The sequence below is a fragment of the Hemicordylus capensis genome, chromosome 4, assembly GCF_027244095.1.
Source record: "Hemicordylus capensis ecotype Gifberg chromosome 4, rHemCap1.1.pri, whole genome shotgun sequence".
NCBI lineage: Eukaryota > Metazoa > Chordata > Lepidosauria > Squamata > Cordylidae > Hemicordylus > Hemicordylus capensis.
This window is the reverse complement of record NC_069660.1, coordinates 225,629,974-225,650,750: the sequence shown is the minus strand read 5'-3', so window position 1 is coordinate 225,650,750 and position 20,777 is coordinate 225,629,974. Positions and strand designations below refer to the sequence as shown.

General features: G+C 41.8%; 1 long non-coding RNA gene across 1 annotated transcript in view; it reads left to right on the top strand.

Annotated features, from left to right (window-relative positions):
• LOC128325150 (uncharacterized) overlaps window positions 1-20,777 on the top strand; it is a 64,725-nt gene that overhangs the window by 33,261 nt on the left and 10,687 nt on the right. The gene's annotated exons all lie outside the window — the stretch shown is intronic.

Genomic DNA, 20,777 nt, shown 5'->3' with positions numbered 1-20,777 from the left:
TGAGCAAACTAAATGGAGTAGATACTATGGCTGTGCATGGAATGAAAATCATAACTCCCTTTTTGTTGTTGTTGGGGAGCTGACCACTGGTACCATTTGTTTCCTACTCTTGGGGGTTAGATTATTTTTATTGAAGAAAAAACATTCATCCTGGCAGCTGCTGTAAAACGCAATATCACCATCAGGCTTTGTGGGTAAACATGGACGTCTCTACAAAAAAAGTGCCCACTACCCTCTCACATCCCTATGAAAAAACAGTGCCCACCCTCACACATTGAAACTCTTGCCAATGACACATGACAGTATTAAAGTGTGGGGTTTTAAATACTCATTGAAAACAAATCCCATACCAATTTGTTCCCTATTCTATTTATTTCAGAATGAATGGAATACAAATCAAATTGACCCTATTAGTTACAGGTTCCATTAGTGCTGAAAATGAATGGACACTACAGCCCTACCAGAAAAGCATTCAGAAGGAACAACCACACCATGTAGAAAAGAATGATATGCAGTCAAATTACACTGCAGAAAATGGGCAATTTGCCATGAACATGTGGCTTAATTTTTGAGGGTCAACCGTCATAACCATCTTGTTCTGCTGCCTGCCCAGCAAGAACACAGGCTTCTATTAGCACTTCATGGCCAACAACTAGCATTTCTGGATGTCTTTTCCACCTGTAATCTACAGCACTTGGTTAGCTCTGTGGCTCCACATGGACTCTGTTCAGAACCCCTCACCTAGCTGTTTGGGTAATATTTTATATCCCACATGGCCCTAAATCTTGTATCTACTCTTTTTCTCAATTATTTTGGTTTGCCATTTGAGAGTCCCCTCAGATGTTCTCTTCAAGATTAACAGCCAGAGAGATGTGTGTGAACAACAAACTTCTCGACTATTATTGCATTATAACATACTGCCATCTCCCCTTTCCCTTTTGAAATCAGTTGTCACCCACACTGACACATGGGCTCTCCCTTTTTTCAAAAAGCAAGTCTTTAGTCTTTTTCTTGACATGCTTTAGGGTTCTGCATTCATCATTTCTTACACAATTACAGGATTGTAGATCAAAAAATGTAGTGCCATTCCTTTCTGTATAAGAAAGAATGTGGACCATTAGATAATTATACAACCCCAGATACTGAGCATCAAACTAGATGTTTCATTAAATACTTCTGTCTAGCTCTGTCTTTCTGGGTTTTTAGAAAAGTTTAAAACCCAGAAGTGCAGAGGAGGGGCAAATCTAAATCAGTGCATGGGGAAGAGAGTTAGCAACTTGTTGTCCCTCCCGTGTGCAGGTGGTGTTTTGGTTCTGATCCAGAGAAGCCTGCAACAGCTGTTCTTTGCCCAAGGATGAAAGCTGCCATTAGTGCCAGTGCTATAGACTGATGTAGACTGATACAGATCAGGACTTTGTGGGGGCAAAAGGTTACCATCCCTTTTCCCCAGGCAGGGGGCCCCATGGTCCTAATCTGACCTCCTGCAACTTTTATTTTATAAAAAATAGAAAAATGGAGCTATACTAACAAATTTAAGAACATGTGTCATTTTACTCCAGTACTTAGACTGATGAAGTGAACAGACTATGAGGATATACTGTATAAAAATAAACATAAGACAAGTTCAAATGATATTGGCTTCTTCAGCACGGCTGAAGAAGGTGGTATTCTCAGATGTGCCGGTTGAGATGTCCTCCATAGAAGACTTGTTCAAGCAAGTCATTTGGATCAATGCCCCCACACATGATGAAGGAACATGCCAGGAGGGTGTCAGGACATCTGTGCAGGTTGTCCTGACAGATGCACTCTTGGTATCCCCTTGCCTTCTTCTCATGTGTTGTGGCCAGTGTCATTTGAACAGATGTGTTGTGGCCAGTGTCATTTGAACAGATGGAAAACATTTGCATCAAGAACCAAAAAGAGTGTGGAAATATAAACAACTCTTAAGACATCCCAAATATATATTAGGGGTATTCATAGAATGCCCAGAGGGGGACATGGCATTCTGGCCACTCTTGGCCTATCCACTGGATTCTAGGTACAGTCCCTAGGCCCCCTACATTTTACAAAGTGTACAAACACATCAGCTTTATATCTGTGCACAATTTGCACACGCATAGGAACTGTACAAATGCACATAGGTCCAGGACAGCACCTGATGCCAAGAACCCACCTCCCCCTTATACTCTATGTGCTTTGAACATCTGAAAAGGTCTTAAGTATGATATTAAGTTTATTGAACTGTGCCAAAATCAAAGTTGTCAGTGTTTTTTCTCTAGGAAAACTAGAAAATCTAAATATGTCCTTACTAGTCTATAGTATGTATGAGTATTTTAAAGCAATGCATATGCTGTACTCTCTAATATATTTGTAAGTAATGGGAATTCACACAATAACATTATAAACCACCACAAGGGGTTAATTAAAACATTTTGGATTTCAGTTATTCTTTTGTAAAATGCCAGATAATCTATTGCTTTATCCAGCAATAGCAGGAGAAAGGGCATGCCTTCACCACTTGCTTGTGAGATTCCCAGAGGCATCTGATGAGCCACTGTGGGAAACAGAATACTGGACTAGATAGGCCTTGGGCCTGATTGAGCAAGGCTGTTATTCTGTTCTTACACAGAATATCCTTGGAGACTATTATGTGTTACAATCCTGCTTATGGCAGTGCTCTGCTGCTCCCTCACTCTCTCAGCCTCAGCAAATCTGGAGTCTGGACACTGCAGGATCTAAAGTCTGTTCAACTGCCTCTGTAACTCACAGTAAAAGAAAGAACTGCTCACACCCAAAAGTGTTTTCCAAGCCATTGTAATTGTTCCAAGTGTTTATAAATGGTTGATGTGGCATGGCTTACAGAGTGCCAGGAGTTTGCTGAATTGGATACTGGCAGTGAAAAGCATCACTGCAATGCAGCCTACCTGCATTGGTATGACTGCAAGGGGAAACATTTTGACATTTGATAGAACAGATGGAAGAAGAGGAATGAATGACTTGTGCTTCATCCTTACAGTTCTGAATCTTGTCTAAAGATGTGAAAATACCAATATTTCTGTTCTGGAAGGGTCACACTTCCCCAAAAGGAACAGGTTCTCAGTCTGGGAGTACTTCTGGATTCACACCTCTCCCTGGTTTCTCAGGTTGAGGCGGTAGCCAGGGGTGCTTTTTATCAGCTCCGGCTGATACGCCAGCTGCACCCATTTCTCGAGGTCCATGACCTCAAAACAGTGGTACATCTGTTAGTAACCTCCAGACTTGACTTCTGTAATGTGCTCTACGTGGGGCTGCTTTTGTATGTAGTCCGGAAACTTCAGTTGGTTCAGAATGCAGCAGCCAGGTTTGTCTCTGGGTCATCTCAGAGAGACCATGTTACTCCTTTACTGATGGAGCTACACTGGCTGCCAATAGGTTTCCGGAAAAAATACAAAGTGCTAGTTATAACTTATAAAGCCCTAAACAGCTTAGGCCCTGGGTATCTAACAGAGTGTCTTCTTCACTACGAGCCCCACCGCCCATTGAGGTAATCTGAGGAGATCCGTCTCCAGTTACCGCCAACTCGTTTGGTGGCTACACAGAAATGGGCCTTCTCGGTCGCTGCCCCAAGATTGTGGAATGCACTCCCTGGTGAGATACGATCATCCCCATCTCTGGCGATTTTCAAAAAACACCTGAAAACCCATCTTTTTGCCCAAGCTTTCTCAGCTTCCTAAATATTTTGGGTTATAATCTCTGGTTTATTTTTAAATTGTTAAATTGTTTTTAAGTTTTTTGTATATGTTTTTAACTGGTTTTATGTTATTGTTAACCATCCAGAGATGAAAGCTTGGGGTGGTGTACAAATTTGATAAATAAAAATAATAAAAATAATACCCCCCTTACAGATCTATGTTTTATCCACACATAAGGGGAACACTTCCTTATGGAGGATAAGAACATCTCTCCCTAGGGACAAGCCTTTTTAAAAAAAAGGTCCTAAGCTTCCAGTTTGTAAATATTTGATTGCCAGAGTACTATTATATAACCTGAAAGCTTTGGCCCTTTGAAAGACTACAAAAACAACCTTCTTCTCTATTTCTACCTCCAGGAGACATTCAGACAGCAGGCTTTACTGTGGGTTTACCGCGAGGCTTTACTGCAAGTTCGAGGCATAACTGATATTCTGACGCAAAAAGAGGATTTTTTAAAAAAAAAAATTTTTTTGCGCCAGACATAAATTGGGCTAGGTTCAAATATGGAGGAAGAAACCCAAATCATGTGTGAAGTGCTCTCTGAAATATCACATGGACTTGGGGTAAATATGTGGCCAATATGTGAATGCACACCCACCCTCCCAAAGCAAAGTTGCGGTAAAGTAGCCCTCTGAAAAAGCTCCTGTAAACAATTTCTGTGACATTTAAAGGGTCTGTCGGATGAGATTTCAGAATTCCAGAGAGAATTTTCTGTCAATCAAATATTGTCAGGTAAAGCTGGAAGCTTCATATTAGGTTTTAATTTGGAATAGCCAAATACATTTTATATCTGGAATACTTCATAATCTTTTTACACACACAACAGCAAAGTCGAATGTGGAAAACTCAGAGACCTTTTGGCTAATTATTGAACGGTTGTAAATCTCTGTCCTGGCAATGCTTACAAAGCATTGTCCAAGCCCTGTACATATGCCAAATTTACAGATCCTGGTTTGTATTACTTAGAGTTGCAGAGGCTTCTGGGACAACAGTATGCTCAATTAGTCACAAGGCATGAAACAGGAAAGAGATAGATCATCTTCACAATTGTACTGACTTGCTTCTCCTTGGAACTCAGACTTCCACAATCTATCTTTTCCCATTTGGTTAGCCAGTGAATGGTGGCAAAAGTATACAGGCAGGTGCTGCTATTTACCAAGTATTAGGCTACACCTATTGCTTGAATAAATCTAAACAGCATCTTAAAGCAAAGGAGACACTGCTGCAGTAACATTGACAGAAGACCTAGCTATTAAGCTGTCTACAGAGTCTAGTATCAGTGAAATGTTTGACAGCCGCAGGGACAAATATGTATTAGCAACATTGCTTAATCCATGTTTCAAGGGCAGAATTGAAACCATGCTTTCACCCTATGCAGGCACAGATTGCTGGAAGGATACTGTCATAAATAATAGTGCTGGAGGCCATACCATTATGCACTTCCTTTTCTCCCTCATCCTTCCACTTTGGTCCCCTAGGCCAAGTATATCTCATAAAGCAGGGGATGCACACGTTCCTGGAACACCACAGAGTACAAAAGTAGCAATCACAGCAATACCCATAGTTCTGGAGTCTTAAGTTATCAGCTCAGAGTGGGGCAGTGCCATCCAGGAAAACTCATTTTGTCTGTATCACTGAAAGAATCTATCCATTATGAAAAGTCTATAGGTGTCATGGGAGATCCTTTCATATAGCTGGAATGGAGAAGTAGACTTCTGAAGGCCAGCAGTGGCCAAAAAAAAAAAAAAAAAGGAGGGGGAAAAGAATAAATACTGTTCTCAAGAAGTCACAATTCATTGTGGAAATCAGCTTTCAATTACAGTTCTCTTGGAGGCCATTCATCTAAATGGAGATGTGGGTTAAAAGAGTAACAGAGGTGGGCTCACTTTTGTAAAAGAATAATCAAGAAAGAAAATACAGAAGGATTTTGATAGCGAAATTAAAACATGCTTCACACAATATACTTGCTTTATGGAAGTCTTTGGGCATTGACCCCCAAAGTGTAGAATGCCACCACTGTATACTTAATTTCTCACAAGCCATTGCCACAATGTTTGCTGATTGCATGGTGTGGAGGAACAGCCCTCTATTCCTCTGTCATTTTTACTAATCTATCTGGTCCTCCCTCCCAAGTCTTGCTATGCTGCCTCATCATGGTGGGGGGGTGGGTTTCCTGGGAGGGATGAGCAAAGTACACCAGGAGGTATACTCCCAGTAGGGTCACCCAAAGTACGAAGGTCATCCCAGCCGCCCAGCTAAAGCAAGCAGGCACCTATATTGGGCAGCAATGATATAGGAAGGTGCTGGAGGCGGATGATCACTTCAGGGACAACGACAAAGGCATCATTTCATACTGCTCAAGAGAAGGAAATGGTAAACCACGTCTGTATTTTACCAAGAAAACCACATGGATAGACAAAATGGAATGATTGTTGATGTAGTGCCAGTTGATGGGCCCCTCAGTTCGGATGGTACTCAACATGCTACTGAGGAAGAGCTGAGGATCTCTCAGAGTACCGATGGTGTTTATGACATGGTTAGACTAAAGCCTTTCGGATATCTAGCATCTGATGTTGCCATGCGGGAAAAGAAAATCTGAAGTTGCAAAGACAGAATTACAATGGGGATGTGGAACATAAGAAGCAAGAATATGAGAAAGCTCGACACAGTGAAAGATGAAATGGATCAACTACAGATTGACATCTTGGGCATCAGTGAATTAAAATGGACTGGAATGGGACACTTTCTGTCAGAAAACCATACTGTTTACTACTCAGGACACAAAAACCAGAGAAGGAAGGATACAGCAATGACAGTACTTGGATACAATGCAGTCAGTGACCGAATAATATCAATTAGATTTCGTGGACAACCCTTTAACATGACATTTCTTCAAATCTATGCCCCGACTTATGCAGAAGAAGAGGAAGTTGATGAGTTTTATGTTCAAGTCCAGTCTGAAATTGACAGAACATGCAAGCAAGATGTGATGCTAGTGGTTGGAGACTGGAATGCCAAAGTTGGAAAAGGTAAGGAGGAAAACACAGTCAGCCTATATGGCCTAGGAAACAGAAATGAAGCAGGAGAATGACTTATCAGTTTCTGCCAAGCCAATGATCTCTTCATTGCTAACACATTCTTCAAACAACCAAAGGATTGCCTATACACAAGGACATCGCCAGATGCCACCATCTTGGATTGATGGGATTCCTGTAGCCCATCAATCCAAGGCTACAGAATTGATGGGCTACAGCAATTGATGGGACTACAGAAATATGGCAGGCAACAGAAGAAGAATCAGTCAAAGCTCTAACCAAACTATGCCAGCAAATTTGGATAATGACACAGTGGCCAACAGATTGGAAGAGGTCAGTCTACATACCCATACCAAACAAAGGAGACTTAACAGATTGCGCAAACCAGCGTATAATATCCTTGATTCCACATGCTAGCAAAATAATGCTCAGGATCATCCAACGTATATTAGAGCACTACATGGAAAGGGAAATGCCAGATGTTCAAGCTGGTTTCAGAAAAGGCCGAGGAACAAGAGACATCATTGCTGATGCACGCTGGATAATTGAGAAAGCCAAAGAATACCAAAAAGAAGTCAATATGTGCTTTATTGACTAAAGAAAAGCCTTTGATTGTGTTGACCATGTCAAGTTGTGGAATATCCTTAGGAAAATGGGTGTCAGAACATCATCATCATCATTATTTTACATTTATATCCCGCTCTTCCTCCAAGGAGCCCAGAGCGGTGTACTACATACTTGAGTTTCTCCTCACAACAACCCTGCAAAGTAGGTTAGGCTGAGAGAGAAGTGACTGGCCCAGAGTCAACCAGCAAGCATCATGGCTGAATGGGGATTTGGGTCTCCCCGGTCCTAGTCCAGCACTAACTACTACACTATGCTGGCTCTCATTGTTCATCTCATTGTTCTCATGAGAAACCTATACACAGGACAGGAAGCCACAGTCCAGACGGAACATGGTGAAACAGACAGGTTCCAGATTGGCAAAGAAGTAAGACAAGGCTGTTCTCCTTCTTTATTCAATTTATATGCTGAATATATACTGAGGCTGGATTGGAAGATGAGCATGGTTTTAAAGTTGGAGGAAGAAACATCAATAACCTGCGCTACGCGGATGACAGCACTCTGATAGCTGAGAATGCAGATGATCTGCAAGCTCTAATAATAAGTCAAGGAGCACAGTGAAAAAATGGGACTACGACTAAATGTCAACAAGACTAAACTAATGACAACGGGTACAGCAATCAGCCTCAGAATTGACAATGAAGACATTGAAGTGGTGGATAGCTTCTGCCTTTTAGGATCAACTGTCAACAGTAAAGGATCCAGCAGTCAAGAAATATGCCACAGACTAGTGCTTGGTAGGGTAGCAATGAAGGCCTTGGGAAGGATATTTAGATGCCATGACATGTCCACACCTACAAAGGTTAGAATCATTCAGGCAATGGTTTTTCCCGTGACAATCGATGGATGTGAAAGCTGGACTTTGAAGAAGCAAGATAGAAAAAACAATGACACTTTTGAACTTTGGTGCTGGAGAAGACTTTTGAGGATACCATGGACAGCCAGGAAAACAAACAAAATGATTCATAGAACAAATCAATCCAGAATTTTCACTCGAAGCACAAATGACCAGGCTCAAACTATCATACTCTGGACACATTATGTGAAGATCCAGCTCCCTTGAGAAGTCCATAATGCTGGGGAAAGTTGAAGGAAAGAGAAGAAGAGGACGACCAGCAGCAAGGTGGATGGACCCAATTACGACAGCAATGAATGCACCACCGAGAGAGCTTAAAGGCCAAGTTGAAGACAGATCATCTTGGAGAGAATCTATCTATGTGGTCGCTAAGAGTTGACACTGACTTGACGGCACTTAATCAATCAGTCAGTCAATCTGGTCCCTAATCCACTGACCTGATACATCAAACAAAACCCTGTTCTGCTCAGATGGGGAAAAATACTTTCCCAAAAAATTCCAATTACAAAAATCATTTTTTTCAAAAATGCCAATTAATAATACTTGCTTGTCTCCACAAAAATATGAATCCCATGGAGGAACAGCCCTCTATTATTTCTAACCTGCCACCAAGTGGACTTTTGGTATGACTGGGTCCACTGCCCTTCACATTTATCAAGAATTATAAAAAACCAAAAACAAACCTTAGTAGTGTGGAAAGGCCTATAGGTGTGAGGTCGCTACAAATCAACAAGCTTCTAAAAAAAATTATAACAATAAAGTTTACTTTTTTAAACATTGTTAAATTAAATCATTTCTTTTACAGAAAAATACAACTCAAAACAGTTTCTTATAGAACAGGTCAGGGAAAATAAAAAACTGGAGAAATACAATCACTACCTGGCTCTAAACAGGTCCCTATTCAGAATCCTCTTGTACTTTCTGTCTTCTCAGTTTTGGCTTTGCGGGGCAGACTCTTTGTTCAGATTATGGCACAGGTCTGGGGCTCAATCCAGTCTGGCTCTTCCTTTTCTTCCAGTGATTTCATCTGGAAGGCTTCTCTTCCTCTTGCAGACTTCCAAACTCTCTCTTCCTTCTGCTGCCAAGACTCTCTTGACTTCTCTTTCCAGGACTCTCAATCAGGACTCTGTAGACTTCATTTCCAGACTCTCCCCTCCCTCTCTAAACACTCCCAATATATGCAGTTTCTCTGCCCAACAGTTCCTCAGCCCAGCCAATAAGAACAAACAAAACTTTCCCTCCATTTTTTTAAATCTCTTTCCCCCCCAAAAAAATCAACTGTCAAAATGCTAAACCAAAGATGAAACTACAGAAAACCAAGAATGAACTTTTGACCCTGCTATCCTTCTCCATGCACAGGGATCTGCAACCACAAAACCCTATTTACAATAATGATGTTTTGGAAATATAACATAACACAATTCATTTATCTGGGCTTATTTACAGAAACCTAAGAGGTCTAGGCCTTGTTCCCTCACACATGGAAACAAACCAAATGGCTAAGCCCAATTAACACGAAATTATGGAGGCCCAGTCATCAGAGGCATATCTAGGAAAAATAGTGCCTAGGGCAAACACTGAAATTGCGCCCCCTGTCCAAACATCTGACACCTATCTTTCAGATAACTTTACCATAATATCAGCTGAAAAATACAAGTCAAGCTCGTTAATCTTTTAATATTTCAAAAACTATTTAGCAGTGGACGTAGCCAGACCAAAAAATGCTGGAAAACTACAAATTTCAGTATGCTGGGGCTCATGAAATACCTAAATACTATGTGGAGGTATACTTGGAAAACTAAACAGAAGTGCCTGTCTAATTCTCTACTATGCATTGTAGCATCACAATTACATGAGTTTAAAAAATAAATTGAGAATTGGACTTTGCCCAGATACTCTGAAAATAATTAAAGGATATGCAGAGTAAACTGTGTCACTGCTTGGAATATATTCTAGTCTTTCAGAAAGACAGTTAAAATGAGAGAAAGAGAGCAAGAAACTCCCAGTGGGCATTAATACTAAGGATTTCACACTGATTCAAAGACAAACTCACAATTAATAGCCATATTAGCAAGACATCACATTTAACTCACTTATCACAAGAAGCAAAGTAAGAGCAAATGAAAACAATCCTAGCTCATAAGCTTCAGCTCAGTATTCACAAGCCCTGATTCCCTGTACATAGTGCCAATCTGAATATGTGTACAGTGTCTTATATTATATATATATATATTTAAAAAATTACCTGTAGCCCCTCCAGGGGGCTTCCTAAAGGCTGGGGGGGGGTCTGCAAAGGTTCCCCCTCCCCTCTGGCCTCGAGGGCCTCACAGGGACCATGTGAGCATGTGCGGTAGCCATTTTAAAAAATAATCTTTTTTTTTAAAAATGGCCACTGAAAACAAAATGGCCACCGTGCATGCTCAGATGGCCTCTGCAAGTCCTGGCATGGCCGAGGGCCTCACAGAGGCCATTTGACCATGCGTGGTGGCCATTTTGTTTTTGGCAGCCTTTTTTAAAAAAAATTTTTTTTTACCAAATGGCGCCCCCTTCAAGTGGCGCCCGGGGCACGTGCCCTGCCTGCCCTACCCTGGATACGCCCCTGCCAGTCATCTAAACCAGAGAATATACATTTCCACTAGACCATTCAGACTAGAACAATTTCTAAGGCCTACCAGTAGTTAACTCTCTGTATTATATGCCACATTAACTGCATTCACACTTTTTAAAAATAATATGCTATAACGCCAAATAACATTAATAGTGTCACCTCTGAAAGTATCTTATGCTTCAGCTTCTAACATTTTTCTTGAAATTTATGACATTCCCCTTCCATTATCCTTCCATATTAAACTTTGCCATGAAGGTAAAATTACGAACACAAATATTTATTTGCCACTTTTCAGCAAAGTTCTCAAAGTGGTTTGAGAAAAGCAAATAATGGTTTCCTGTCCCCAAAGGGCTCATAATCTAAAAAGAAACACAACAACAAAACAGCAACAAAAACAACAAATATTTATATACCACTTTTCAACAAAATTTTCCAAAGCAGTTTACATAGAGAAATAATAAATAAATAAGATGAACATAAGGCAGACACCAGTGACAACCGCTGGAGGGATGCTGTGCTGGGGTTGGATAGAGACAGTTCCCCTGCTAAATATAGGAAAATCACCACTTTAAAAAGTGCCGCTTTGCTTAGTTAGGAGGGGTTACTTCACTAGTGACTGTATAAGCTGTATTCCTGCAAAAATAGCCTCAGAAACAGTAACCTCTAGTATAAGAATGGGAAACGGTGCTGACTTCCTGTGTTTTGTTTTTCTCTTTCTGTGTTACATAACGAGAGAGAAAGAGTCTGTAGGGATACTGGGAAAGAGGCGCCATATTTCTCCTTGTCTTCAATTCATCTTCAGAGCCTAGACACATTGGTCCAGTAGTCGTTCTAGTGTTCACTCATTGTTCCTCACAGCTTATCCCAAGAGCAACTGAACGCCCATCTAATTTCATAAGGGACATCAGTCTTTAGGAGGCTCTTCCATTGTATTGGAGTCATGGGGGAAAATAAGCTGGCAAACACTGTTAGAGCTTCACCAACTGGCACTGGTTACTGGGCCTGGCTGGCACAGTTCTGGCAAAAGCCCTCCAGCACAAGGGGCCAGAGTAATGTAGGAAGCCTTTGCCCAGCAGTGAGCTGGAAGAGGCTGATAATGAATGACTGATGATGATTATATGAAAGTTGAAAAAAGGAAAAGAAATGTGCAAAAGGAAGAATAGTAACGAAGTCAGCACCACATAGGGAGAGCTTTGTACAGCCATGCTGAAAGGCACATTTGACAACAGACCTACAGTTTGTTTTCATCTCTAGGCAAGCAGAGAGATGTTCCACCTGGAAACATGAGTCCCAGCAGCTCACAATGCCACTTTGTGTAAGACAAGACTATTCATAGTGCCAGTTCACTTGCCACATACCCTGTTATAACAGCTGGAATGTCATATAGCAACTTTGTAGGAGAAATGTATGGTAAGAAGAAACTTTGATCATTAATTGTTCTGTGATTAGAAGGTGACTTAACAGGTGAAATGGAACAGTAGGGAAACTGCTGCTTATAAAACCTCTGCCATAGAAGAGAAAAATGTAGCAGCACTTAGAGTACTAAATAATAAGATCACACTTTCTTAATTGCTTAATCGTTCACATATATTACCATTGTAATTTTTATAATTCTGAATATTTTCTCAAAGACTCCTGAGAAAACTTAGCAGTCATGGGATAAGGAGACAAGTACATGTGTGGATTGCTAAGTGGTTGAAGGACAGGAAACAGAAGGTAGCCATAAATAGAGAGTTTTCACAATGGAGGGAAGTAAGAAGTGGGGTCCCCCAGGGATCTGTACTGGGACCGGTGCTTTTTAATTTATTCATAAATGATCTAGAAGTAGGGGTAAGCAGCGAGGTGGCCAAATATGCAGATGATACCAAACTCTTTTGGGTAGTGAAATCCAAAACAGATTGTGAGGAGCTCCAAAAGGCCTATCAACGGCTACTAGTCGTAGGGCTATAGGCCACCTCCAACCTCAAAGTTAGGATGCCTCTGAGTACCAGTTGCAGGGGAGTAACAGCAGGAGAAAGGGCATGCCCTCAACGCCTGCTGTAGGCTTCCAGTGGCATCTGGTGGGCCACTGTGTGAAAGAGGATGCTAGACTAGATGGGCTTTGAGCCTGATACAGCAGGGCTGTTTTTATGTTCTTATGAACATTCAACCAGTATTATTATTTCACATTTACAAATAGAAGGTGGGGATACTTAGGCACTGCTGCTCCTCGCTGCTGCACATACTAATCTACAGGGACAGCTATGCGTTTTGGGCCAGTCGAAGAGCGTGGCAGACCAGCATAGGTATCCACTTGGGTTAGGGTGCCGGTTAGGGTTAGGGTGGGAAAAGTGCAAATGGAAAGGTGCAAATTTCTCCCTATAGTGTGTCTTGTCTTTATTGGACCAGGAGGTACAATTCCAATCCATTTACATAATTCCTAAAAAATGCAATACTAGCGTCTGTGTGTCGAATATTTCTTTTGAATGTTCGGTGCTAAAACATCAATGTGCCATCTCAGTTTTTCCCCATTTTCTTTGATCTCATTCCTAGATTAACGATAAAAACTGATAGTCTGCCACTCAACATTTTTTGTCTAGCTGACAAACAACACTTCAGACAGTTGTCTTTATTACTTAAATCCAGAACGCAATTTACAGTTGCTCTGTGGGTACCATGGAAAATATCCTCACCATGGCCAATCCATCCATAATATCTTGCATCAGTGATTCTTTAACTGTGAGGTGGGTGAAGTGGATAAGGAAAGGACCGTGCGGCACATTGAACTTATACAGGTAACTCCCTTCCCACTGCCCCCAAATCCCAAGCTCAGTGGGGGAAAGGAAGAAGCCACTTGGTTCCAATTTAATTTATCTGTATTTGTGTGGCTTTTAGAAGGAAACAAGTGTGTACTCCTCTTATGCCACACACTATCACAGATCCGAGAGAGAGAGAGAGAGAGCATGCGCACACGCACACACACAGATTCATACTTATGGAACAGATTATTGCGTTAGGAAGAGAGTAGCCAGTTCACAAGCAAACACAAGCACAAAAGCCTGAAAAACACTGAGTTATGCGATTACAGACTCAGTACTTTGGTAGGTGCTATCACGAGATAATTCTTCACTTTCTGTGGATGCCCAGAATGGAACCACAATATGGTTTCACTGATCCATGTGGTGTGTAGTTATAGACATCAGGACCAGCAAGACTTTTTCCTCAGCTCCAAGTTTCCCTTCATATTAGACCCTTTCTCATGTGGCCTGACTTGTAATCAGTCCATCTCTCTTAGACATCCATGCAATGTTGTTCTCACTCATAAGGATGAGAGAGATTCTCTGTCACAATCTGAATAAAATCCTTCAACCACTCGTTTCAGCAGCAACTGCTGTTAGACAGGCTGCAGTTTCCATGAATGGCTACCTGTCAAACAAATGCCACCCTATGAACCCTAAAGTTATATGATGCTTCATAATGGTTTTTAGGGGTGTCCATACTGTGATGATTGAGGACTTAATACAACATGCAGGTACTTGGAATATGCATTTCTGACCGGGAAGAATTTTTTCCTTCATATTTTTATTGGTTCTGTTTTATTACTAACATTGCTCTTCAGCTCTCTGCAGCATTAGCAGCAATGCCATTAGCTTTAGATGAAGGTGTGCATCCTTTCCCATCATAGCTGGTGAGGTGAGGTACTACAATAAAACCAATATCAATAAACAGTGCAGTGCAGGAACAAATTAATAAGCAGTTTCATGGTGGATTAATGATAGGCGGCGGCGGCAGCTGAAGAAAGAAAACAAGAATTGGTTTTATTAAGCTTACCTAAAGTCATTTCTTGTTCTTTGTGTAAAGCACAGACAGAGCATGTCTCTATGGCACATGGAGCCATGGAAGTATTGTGCTGGATGGCACCAAAAGGTGTTTTAGTGCAATCCTGCACCAAAATGAGCACTCTTTCCCATCAAGAACACAGTGTGCTATATATGAAGAATGAATACCCATCAGAGAAGGTGTTTTGGGACCCAGACATGAAAAGCCAAGAATGGAGGAGAGAAATAAGGCTTACACTAGATCCCAGATTTCCACAAGGCTCTTAATAGCACATCTATGAACAGCTGTAGGGTGCTCAGTGAGGAGGGTCGTTACAGGGTTGCCAGCCCATGACATTTAACTCCCAGAAAGGGAATACTAAATGACTCCCTTTCCTTCTCTTTCTCTGTTTTTCCTATTAAAATCACATCCCCAATGCCTTTCTGCTTTCAAATACCTCTTTCACACACCACCTTCCTTCTTTCCTTCCTTTTCCATTATGAAGGGGAGCGGAACCATGAAGTGGTATCATTTTGCCTTCCCTCCTGCGGGCCACCTGTGGAGGGCAGTGCTGGGTCGACTGCCATGCTGCCCCTGGGAACTGGTGCACAATATTGCTTCATGGTAGGGCTCTAAACAGCTGAAGCAAATCTGCCAAAAGGAGGAGGAGACTGGCTCCTTCCTTGTTTGAGATGCTGGCAAACAACTGTTGATGTTGCACGAGACCCAATTGTTGCACTGAGGCTCTGCCTGGCAGATAAGAAGGAGAGGATGGAGTGTGAGGCTGGGAGCTAGGCGGAAGAAAGGAAACGTTTCATACATAAAACCCTGGTCTTCCTGACAGGCCAATCAGCACAGTATGATCACCACGATGAAGCTACCATATTGCCACTTTTATCAAATGCTGGGAAATATAGTGATTCACCATGTAATTCAGATGATGTTTCATTGTGTCATACCACAAAATTTTATTTTATGATAATTGTGACATGATGAAAACTACTTGATACACACAGAGCTCTTTCTCACAATTGCAGAGAAAGGGCTTGAGGGAGAGCGGGAAGGAAGCCTTAAAATGCTTACCTCCCTGCAGACAATCTTCAGCACCTTGCTGGGTGGGTGGATCACCCAGACGATTGCCAGCTTGTGCTGGCAGCAGGGCAGTTTGGGGGGCTGGGAGGCCCCAGGAACTCCCACAATGCACTGCACGAGTGCATGGTGCATTATGGGGAACCCCCCCGATGCTGGCCGGGAGCCCCACAGTCTTCCCCAGGGCTAGCAAACAATTGGAAAAATGAGGTTAAGGGAGCACTTTCTCCCTTAACCTCATTTTGAAGGAGGGCTCCGGAGGCGGGTTTGCTGCTGTGCTGCCGGCTGGAGCCAAGCAGCTCCCGGTAGTTCTCTCAAACGTGTGAAACCAGGCTGGGCTTCCTTAGCCCGATTTTGCCTGCATGTGAGAACAGCTCCGTACACACAGAGAGACAGAGAGCAGAATAATAGTCGCAATACTGAGCAGGATTGTCAGACACAACGTTTGGCATCTTAGCAGGCCCAGTACAGCTTGCACACTCCTACCAAACTCCACAGAAATTACTGACTCATCTTTAGGGCTTGGAAGCAGCAGTGTCCTTAATGGCCGACCAGGCCTCAATATCACTCTCTTCCTCGTTCCATTTATATTAGCAACGCAAATGTAAGGGGGAGCGAGAAGCATAGATTTTTGCAGTGTCCTAGTATCTGAAATCAAGAGAAATGTTCAGGGTGGTGAATTGGGTGGTGATGACCCTTGATCAATGATCAATGAGATTTGGATAATAAAGAGAAGCCTGGGCTGGCAGGATGCAAAATGGGGACTACTTTGGCATATGAGAGGATTTTAGAGGGCATGTAGGAAGCAGAACCATATGGGAAAGTGGTTTAGATTTCGTAAAAGTGCATGGGATATTCAGACCTTGGAGGGTGGTAAGGTAGCTATTGGAAATGCTGATTAAGGGGTCTGGGGAGGGATTCCCCATCTGCCCCCAAGATGTCTACCTTGGAAAGGTTGCATTATAGGATTGGACAGCAAGGTGTATTTTTTATCTCAGCTACTGGTCCTGCTACTACTGTCTCCTCTCCCACTGAGACCAGTACCTGGTTGGGGTGGGTGGGTTGGGAGTTGCATTAAATTAAGAGTGTAACTTGTGAACATCTGCTGGTGAATGAGGATGTGTGCAGATGCTGGCTTTCCAACTCTTTTCCATTTGGTATCCCTATCATAAGAAATTTAAAATTGTAAACCGCCCTGAGCCATTTTTACATAGTACATCGCTCTGGGCTCTTGGAGGAAGAGCAGGATATAAATGTAACAACAACAACCCCGGGGGCACTACTTGGCGTGGTTGTGGGGCTTGCATGCTCTGAGGAAGGTGAGAGCTATGCCAGAGGTCCAACCATACTGGACAGGTCTCACCAGAGGAGCCAGACAAAGAGTGCCTCTCCCATCAACAATACGGTGAGACGTAGCTTTAATAAATCTATACCGTATCGGTGGTCGCCCGGGTCAACAAGGACTGCACCAGGTGCTGGAGTCCCTGGACATCTGGTGGCAAGTGGGCAACAGGACTCAGGATCTTCAGTTGAGCAACCAGGGCTAGAGACTGCAAGGTTACTGAAAGAAACGTCGCTTAACCGAAAAATATATACAAAAACCGCCAACAAGGAAATAATGATCTGCTATTACAAGTCTAGTGGTCCACGGTTTCATCTGCTTCTTTACAAAGGTGGCACCTGCTGTTTGTGGTTGATTTTTCTACTTTTGCTCTTATTGCATATGTTCTTAGTGCCTGTTCTTGTGCAGCCAGTATTAAACCCTCTGTTTCTTTCTTCAAGTTGCCATTCTTAAGCCATTGCCAGGTCTTGGTGATGTTTGATTTTCCACTTATATTGGGCAAATATTGACCATGCAGTGACTTATTTTTCCATTTTTCTGCTCGGTACTTGACTTGTTCTTTCTTGTAGGCCTGCTTTGTTTCATTGGTGTTGAATAGTTTCTTGTTATTGACCATTTTCAGTACATCTTCTTCTGTGTCCTTTATATATTCTTCAAGGCCTCTTTTCTCCTCCTCAACTGTTTGATGGACTTGCAGCATTCCTCTTCCACCTGAGCTGCGAGGGAGGTATAGCCTATCTACATCACTGCAGGGGTGCAGAGCATGATTGATGGTCATTATTTTCCTGGTCTTACAATCTAGCGTCTCTAGCTCTGCCTGGGTCCAGTCTATTATTCCTGCAGTGTATCTGATAATAAGTTTAGCCCAGGTGTTTATGGCTTGTATGGTGTTCCCACCATTGAGCTTGGACTTGAGGATTTTTCTAAATCTCCTGATGTATTCACTTCCTATTTTTCTTTTAACTTCAGTGTGTGCAATGTTATCAGCCTGGAGAATGCCCAAGTATTTGTAATGTTCTTTCTCTTCCAGGTTCTTGATCTTGCTTCCACTGGGCAGTTCTATTCCTTCTGTTTTTCTTATTTTTCCTCTGTTCATTATTAATGCAGCACACTTCGGTACTCCAAACTACATTGCTATATTGCTACTGAATATACGGACAGTGTTTAGCAGTGATTCGATTTCTGACTGGGACTTTCCATACAACTTCAGATCCTCCATGTACAGCAGATGGTTGATTTTACTTGATGTTTTAGATGTTTGGTATCCGAGGCCTGTTTTGTTTAGTATTTGTGAAAGTGGGGTCATGGCGATTACAAACAACAGGGGGGATAGTGCGTCCCCTTGGAAAATGCCTTTTCTAATTCTAACCTGTCCAAGTGTCTCGCCATTGATTGTTAACTGTGTACTCCACATGCTCATTGCTTTGTTTTATAAATATCTGAATGTTTTTGCTGACACCAGTTGTTTCTAAACATTTTAGTATCCATGTGTGAGGCAATGAATCGAAGGCTTTCTTGTAGTCAATCCATGCAACACTTAGATTTGTTTTACTTCTCTTGCAATGTTCTATAATCATTTTGGCAATCAGCAGCTGGTCTTTTGTGCCTCTAGTGTTCGGGCAATTTCCTTTCTGTTCAACTGGAAGCTGTTTGTTAGTTAATAAGTGTTGCACCACTTCATCTGCTATTATTCCAGTTAATAATTTGAACATGGTTGGCAGACAGGTTATCGGTCTATAATTACTTGGAACTGCACCTTTTGCTGGGTCTTTCATGATGAGATAAGTTTTCCCAGTTGTTAGCCATTGTTCAATATCACCTCCTTGCAAAATGTGATTGAACTCTTTTGATAGTTGTTTATGAAGGCTTGTTAGGTGTTTAAGCCAAAAGCCATGCAGTTCAGCGTCGCCTGGAGCAGTCCAATTTTTAATTTTCTTTGCTCTTTCACTTATTAATTCTGGTGTTATTATTAGATCTTGCATTTGTTGGTTACATTTTTTGACCTCTTTCATCCAGCCTGCTTTTTTATTATAATCTATTGGATTGTCCCATAATTTCCCCCATAATTGCACTGTTTCTTCTTTATTTGGTGTTTCTAGGTTTCTTGCAGTTTCTCCTTCTACGCTTTGGTAGAAACGTCTCTGATTCAACTGGAATTGGAGATTCTGCCTGTGTTGTGTAGTTCTGTCTTCATATCTGCTAATCTTCTTTGACACTGCTGTTATTTGCTGCTTTATTATTTCTAGGACTTCTCTAATTTTCCTTGAATCTAGGTGGTATTTTTGGATCAGATACTGTTTGGTGTTTTCATTCTTCAGCTTATTGTCTTTCATATCTTTCAATTTACTAGCATCTGATCTAAGCCTGGAGATTTTATTTTCTAATCTAACCTTCCATTTAGGTGATGTACTACTTTCTTTTTTTACAGGTCCATTGATCTTATATCCGAGCTCTTGTGTTGTTATTGTTGCTGCACTGTACATTAGTGGGTTTGTTTCTTGCAAATTATTGGTTGTTATTTCTGCAAGTGCAGCATTGACATCTTTTAATGCCTGAGCAAGTTGTTTTTTGGCAACTGTTTTTAGAGCTGGAAGTTGAATCCTGGTGGTGGTTTGGTTCATGTGCTCAGTTATTTTTTGCTTTAGTTCTTGTTGCTTTTCTGTTAAACGGCATTTGGGTTTTTGAGGTGAAGGCAAAGGGGAGGTTGCCTGGTTTTGATTTTGAAACAGTTCAGCAACAGTGGCATCCTCTATTTCCAACACCTCCTCAACCTGCGCCTGAGCAACTGCTTCAGTGGGTGGTAATTCTTCTTCCATATCTTAAGCCTGTGTTGCTCTTTGCAGTTCTTCCAGCTCAACTCCTGTGAATACTTTATTTCTTATTATGAATCTTCTCTGGTCTGCTAGCCTTTGTTCTGTTATTTCTGTATCTGGATGCTTCCCTTTCCAAATTTTGTACATTCTTTTTAAATAACCTCTTCTAGTTGGACTAGACTTGTAATAGCAGATCATTATTTCCTTGTTGGCATTTTTCGTATATTTTTCTCGGTTAAGCGACGTTTCTTCCAGTAACTTTGCTGTCTTCAGCCCTGCTTGCTCAGCTGAAGATCCTGAGACCTGTTGCCCACTTGCCACCAGATGTCCAGGGACTCCAGCACCTGGTGCGGTCCTTGTTGACCCGGGTGACCACTAATCCGGTATAGATTTATTAAAGTTACATCTCACTGTATTGTTGATGGGAGAGGCACTCTTTGTCTGGCTCCTCTGGTGAGACCTGTCCAGTATGGTTGGACCTCTGGCATAGCTCTCACCTTCCTCAGAGCACGCAAGCCCCACAACCACGCCAAGGTAGTGCCTCACTGTTGTTGTTGTTGTTGTTGTTGTTGTTGTGCCTTCTTCTTGTTGTTGTTGTTTTTGTTGTTGTTGTTGTTGTTGGAAGGGCAGTATATAAATAGAATAAATAAATTAAATATAAATAAAATAAAATAAAATAAAATAAAATGACCTCTACATGATATGTGTAAATCTGTCGTGCCTGTGCTTGCTGTTTCACACATGTTGTATTAGTGCACCATGTCCATTTGCAAATAAACTGATTATTCCAAGCATCCAGAACTCCAAAGAAAAATGGCCTGGCAGAGATACCTTGATTTCCACATCAGCTGATGAAATGGGAGCAACACAATATCGGCAAA